Source organism: Cebus imitator, unplaced genomic scaffold (assembly GCF_001604975.1).
Source record: "Cebus imitator isolate Cc_AM_T3 unplaced genomic scaffold, Cebus_imitator-1.0 Scaffold517, whole genome shotgun sequence".
NCBI classification, from domain to species: Eukaryota; Metazoa; Chordata; class Mammalia; order Primates; family Cebidae; genus Cebus; species Cebus imitator.
Genome location: NW_016107832.1, coordinates 1,132,089 through 1,137,954, shown reverse-complemented (window position 1 = coordinate 1,137,954; position 5,866 = coordinate 1,132,089). Strand labels below are relative to the sequence as shown.

The window sequence follows — 5,866 nt, the reverse complement described above, 5'->3', positions numbered from 1 at the left end:
AAAAAAAAAAAAGAATAACAACAAAGGAATTCATAATACTAGAAAATTTGACAAAGAAAAAAAGAGAAGTTAAATCTCAAACTTCCTAATTGAGCACTAAAAAATATACATGTACATATAAAAGAAAGACATTCAAGTTATCATTGTGTCTAAATTTAGATCAATGACTGAATGCATCAATATATTAAATGAACTTAAAGTTATGTTATGAAAGTGTATCACAAATAAAGTAATAGAACAACACCATTCTTAAGGTTATTTTTAGAAAATTTTAAGAGTACATTTTCAAAGAGAAATAAGAAGAAGTGAATAAGATGTGTAACACAAACGTAGTTTGGGAGCATGGAACTGGCAACGAAAGTTTGGGAGACACAGGTTGAACTAATGGCTTACTGGCTTCTTAGCCAATGGATCAAGGCCACAGTCTTTAACTTTATTACTCTACGAGCTTCAGGGCAAAGACCCCAAGGACCACGTATCTATCCGCTTTTACTTACCGTGTCTAAAACTCAAACTTAAAAACTATCCCCAAAGCAAAGCAACGCCTTCTGCCATTCCATCTCCCCAGCCAAAGCCATACACACCCAAAAAGTTTCACCAGAATCTATGAAAAGTCCAGCACTCTTTTAGTGAGATACCAATAAGACTGATGTCTAAAACGTCTGTTAAATGTCGTAAGTAAATTAAGTCACGACAGAAACTAAAATACAGTATATCCATTGCTACAATAATACTACTAGAAATTAGCCCTCATAATCTATCTAGAGGCCCTTCACTTTTACAATCCCTTTGGAGAAACCATTTAAATAAATTGTATCTGAGGAGACTTCTGCGGGGGTGACAAAATGGGATTAAGCTGTTGCCCAAACAGAAGCCTCTCTGGAAAAGCTACAATAGGAAGAAGAAAGGGGACAAGGAGGAGGAGAAGAAGGAGGAATAATAGGAACAAGAAAAGGAAGGGAGCTGGGTGCGGTGGCTCACTCCTGTAATCCCAGCACTTTGGGAGGCCGAGGCGGGCGGATCATGAGGTCAAGAGATCGAGACCAATCTGGCCAACATAGTGAAACCCTGTCTCTACCAAAATACAAAAATTAGCTGGGCATGGTGGCACAGTGCACCTGTAGTCCCAGCTACTCGGGAGGCTGAGGCAGGAGAATTGCTTGAACCCGGGAAGCGGAGGTTGCAGTGAGCCAAGATTGCAACACTGCACTGCAGCCTGGCGCCTGGTGACAAAGCGAGACTCTGCCTCAAAAAGAAAAAAAAGAAAAGATAGGGAAGGGTATTTTCATTTTAAAGTCAGTGTGACTATAAGGAGAATCATCACTTCAGAAGACCATACTCATAGTATCACACCATTCCTTACTTTCACTTTTTTAATTTTTAATTTTTATTTTATTTTTAGAGGCAGGGTCTCTCCATCTTGCCCAGGCTGCTCCTGAACTCCTGGTCTTCAGTGATCTTCCCACCTCGGCCTCCCAAAGCCCTGAGATGACAGGTGTGAGCCACCACACTGAGCCCTTACTTTCATTTTTCCTTTTATAATCTCCTTTAACCCATGATTGCCTTATTACAGGATATAAAGTCAACAAGAAATAAAATACTATACAGGCAAGTTCATTTCCTTTTGACCAGCTTCTCTGTTCGGTCTCCTGAGTTACTAACGTAACATCCTCCTCCACTCTCAGCACTTTATCACAGCCCCAGTCATTAATTATGTTCTCAATTGATCCATCCTTCAATAGGTCCATCCATGTGAAACTACTCTTTCCATAGTCACAGACTTCTAACTGTGGCCTCATCCTGTTGAAGATTCCTGAGGAATCAAATCCTTTCACTCTGGGTCCATTAGAATGTAAGCTTCACGAAGAGAGAAGCCTCCTCTGCTTTATTCACTGTTGAGCTCAGAGCCTACCACAGCATTACAATAGGGACTAAAAAGAGTAAATGGTCCTTCATTGGTAGACACTGTCTCCTCTCGTCTATATGACCTGCCTTGATTACATAGCCACTTGAAGTTGTGGGTTTGTCATATGAAATCCTTTCACCCTTTTTCTCACCCCTTCCCAGATTTTTATGACATCCCTACCTTCCTCTACCCCAGCTTGTTACTACTTTTCCTAACGCTCTAGTGTGCCTGAACTTTTTGAACCCACAAACAAAAGCTTCCATTCCGTTTTATTTTTCATCTCTTGCAGTGTCAACTTCCGCAGTCATATCTCGCTGACTCCCCAACCCAATATCCATTTGACGCAGACATAGTACCTCCATGATATTTCAGGTTTCTCTTTCCCCTCAGCATAAATATTAAACATATTTAAAACACATTTCTGGTGTTTTTGTTTTTGTTTTTGTTTTTGTTTTGAGTCAGAGTCTCACTCTGTCATCCAGCCTGGAGCGTGGTGGCATGATCTCGACTCACTGCAACTTCTGCCTCCCATGTTCAAGCGATTCTCCTGCCTCAGCCTCCTGTGTAGCTGAGATTACAGGTGCATGCCACCACACCTGGCTAATTTTTGTATATTTAGTACATACAGGGTTTCATCATGTTGGTCAGGCTAGTCTCAAATTCTGACCTTGTGATCTGCCCGCCTCGGCCTCCCAAAGTGCTGGAATTACAGGTGTGAGCCACCACGCCTAGCCCATTTTTTTTTAATTGTGTATATGGGGACTTGAAGGGAGAAGAAGAGAGAGGAAACTACATTCACAGAGAAGGAAAAAGATGTAACCCGAGATTATCTGTGATAACAAAATATGTTAATTTAGATATGTATATTTACATTTTCTACCTCAAAACTACTTACTTTTTACTACACGAAGTACTTATGTAAACCACTGAATGTTGGTATGAGGCACAGACTCCAAAATAGAATCCCACCTAGAAGCCCACTTGACAGTTTTGTTTTCGTAAAACAGGATATAAAATCATATGACCAAATGTTAGTTGAGATTTTGCTGGCTGTAATCCTGAAACAAATGGGAAAACGATTCTGCATGCACTTTCTCCATTTCTTTAGTTCTAACTTCATGGAATTATGTGATCCACTTTGACTTTTTTTTTTTTTTTTTTTTTTTTGTTTTAATTTGGTTTTTGTTTTTTTTTTTGTTTTTTTTTTTTTTTTTTTTTTTGAAACGGTCTCGCTCTGTCACCTAGACAGGAGTGTGGTGGCACGATCTCGGCTCATTGCAGCCTCTGTCTCCTGGGTTCAAGCGATTCTCCTGCTTCAGCCTCCTGAGAATCTGAGATTACAGATATGAGCCACAGCCAGCTAATTTTTGTATTTTTAGCAGAGATGGGGTCTTGACATGTTGGACAGGTTGGTCTCGAACTCCTGACCTCAGGTGATCCACTCACCTCAGCCTCCCAATGTGCTGGGATTACAGGCATGAACCACGACACCCAGCCTTCTTATTTTCATTTCCTAATATTCTACCTCATTTCAAAAAGAGACTAGGAGGAAATAATTTTAGCTTGCTGCTATTCATCAGAAATAGCATCTCTTTTCTACTACTTTTCTGTAACCCTAAACCACCCCATACTTCATTTCATTTTGCCCCTTTTGTCCTGATCATATTTCCATCTGCGAAGGTACACAAAGGTATAGATAATGAGAGTCACTGCAGCTTTGTTTGTAAATGTAAAAACCTAGAAGCAACCAAATATGCCCATCACAATGAAAATAAACTATGGTAATCAATGCAAATAACATGTAACCATTAAAAAGACTGATGTGCATCTATAGGTGACGATATCTTTATGAAATAGCGTTGAGTGAAAAAAGAAAGGTGAACAGTATGTGTGGCAGGATTCCATTTTCTCCCAAGAAGATGATACGCATTTCTTATAGGTACAAATATTTTTCTGGAAGGATAAATAAGAAAAACTAATGCTTATACCGTTAGATGGAGAGAGTAGGAATTGGAGGGTAAAGGCAGGGAGAAACTTACTTATACATTTTCTATTTGGTTTGAAGTCTTCACCACATGCAAATATATAAATGTTATTGATATTATTACTTAAATTCAACTAAAAGACAACTTGCCTCACTGCAACCCACCAACTCCACCCTCTGCAAATAGGTTTGTTATTAGGGTATTTTGTTTGATTTTAAATCCTTGTTCAACTTAACCCATCATTTTGTTTTTTGGTTTTTGTTTTTTGTTTGTTTGTTTGTCTGTTTGAGACAGAGTCTCGCTTGGCCACCCAGGCTGGAGTCCAGTGGCATGATCACAGCTCACTGCAGCCTCAACCTCCCCAGCTCAAGTGATCCTCTCACCTCAGCCTCTCAAGTAGCTGGGACCACAGGTGTGCGCCACCATGTCCAGGTAATTTTTTAGTTTTTTTGTAGAGACAAGATCTCACTATGTTGCCCAGGCTGGTCTTAAATTCCTGGGTGCAAGCAGTTCATCTACCTCAGCCTCGGAAAGTGCTGGGATTACAGGTGAAAGCCACCATGCCCAGCCCATTTCTTATATTTTACATTTTTTGTATGTTAAGTATTTTGTTGGTGTGTGCCTATTGTCCTAGCTACCCAGGAGGCTGAGGTGGGAGGATCACCTGAGCCAGGGAATTTGAGGCTGCAGTGAGCTGTGACTGTGCCACTATACTCCAGCCTGGGCAACAGAGTGAGACCCTGTTTCAAGGAAAAAGAAAGATTTTCTTTTACGTTGTAGTCTTCAGTACTGAATAAAACATAAGAAAACAGTTATGAATCAAGTTGTTTCTGCTGATGAGTGATCAAATTCAACTTGTCAAGAGCTTTAAGATACTGCCAATATATTAAGATCTTAAATGATAATCCCCAATAAACACTAAAGCCTTTCATGCAGTGTTATTACCCCTCAAGTCCAGGCACTGCCACTATCTTAGATAATTTTTATGTTGCCAGGGCTGGTCTCATGAACTCCTAGGCTCAAGCCATCCTCCCACCTCGGCCTCCCAAAGTGCTGGGATTACAGGCAGGAGCCAAACTGCACCCAGCCTTAAAAAAAAAAAAAAAAAATTAAATGGGTTTTAATCCTACAATAGTTTTGAGGTAAATCCTGACGACCATGTGACCATCGTTAACACTACCAGTGACAGGGCAGGTTAGCATTATGTGCCTCTTCATGTATTCCTACCAAGAATGCATGGCCTGCATCTGGTCATGAAGAGACATCCAAAAGACTCAACTTGACAGTCATCCTACAGAATGTAATGTCTGTCCCCTTTAAAAATTTCAAGGATATGGAAGACTAATGAACTTAGTCCAGATTGGAGGAGACCAAAAACATAATCCTGGATAGGACCGTGAACTGGAAACGGGAAGAGTGACACTGTTGACTAGCTGGTAAAATTTGAATGGCTGGATGTGGATTGAACAGTACCGATTCCTGATTTGGAGGGTTGTATGCTAGCAGGAGAGTGACCTCATTTTGAGGAAGTACCCTCCGGAGTGTTTAGGGGTGATTAGACAACCTCTAGCTCTCAAAAGATTCAGAGAAAAACTAATAATAATGGACACCCACACAGAAGAGTTAACAAGGAAGCAAATGAGGTACATTGTTAACAATCGAAGCATCTGGCTAAAGGGACTACGGGAATACTTTGTACTGTTATGGCAATTCTTCTGTAAGTCTGAAACTGTTTCAAAATGAAATTTTTTTAAAAAACCTATAAGAAAATCATAATTTATAAAACTGATAAATCAAAAGGTAAATACTTCATGAACAAACTTATCCATCTATTAAAATATAGTTGCATTTTTCTAGAAACTCCTTCTTTAAAAAAATATTTTTGCAACAGTAAAATGTGACTTATTTTGTGAAAATTTGAATTACATGCACCTCTTTACCAGCCTATCCATTGTTTTAACTGAGTTCATTGATA

The 5,866-nt window shown here is 39.6% G+C and overlaps 1 long non-coding RNA gene across 1 annotated transcript in view; it reads right to left on the bottom strand.

The window, feature by feature from the left end:
• Window positions 1-5: 5 nt before the first annotated feature.
• LOC108292974 overlaps window positions 6-5,866 on the bottom strand; it is a 20,172-nt gene continuing 14,311 nt past the window's right edge. Inside the window, exon 3 of the long non-coding RNA XR_001820514.2 lies at window positions 6-38. This is a non-coding gene — a long non-coding RNA (uncharacterized LOC108292974). The remainder of the gene's footprint in view (window positions 39-5,866) is intronic.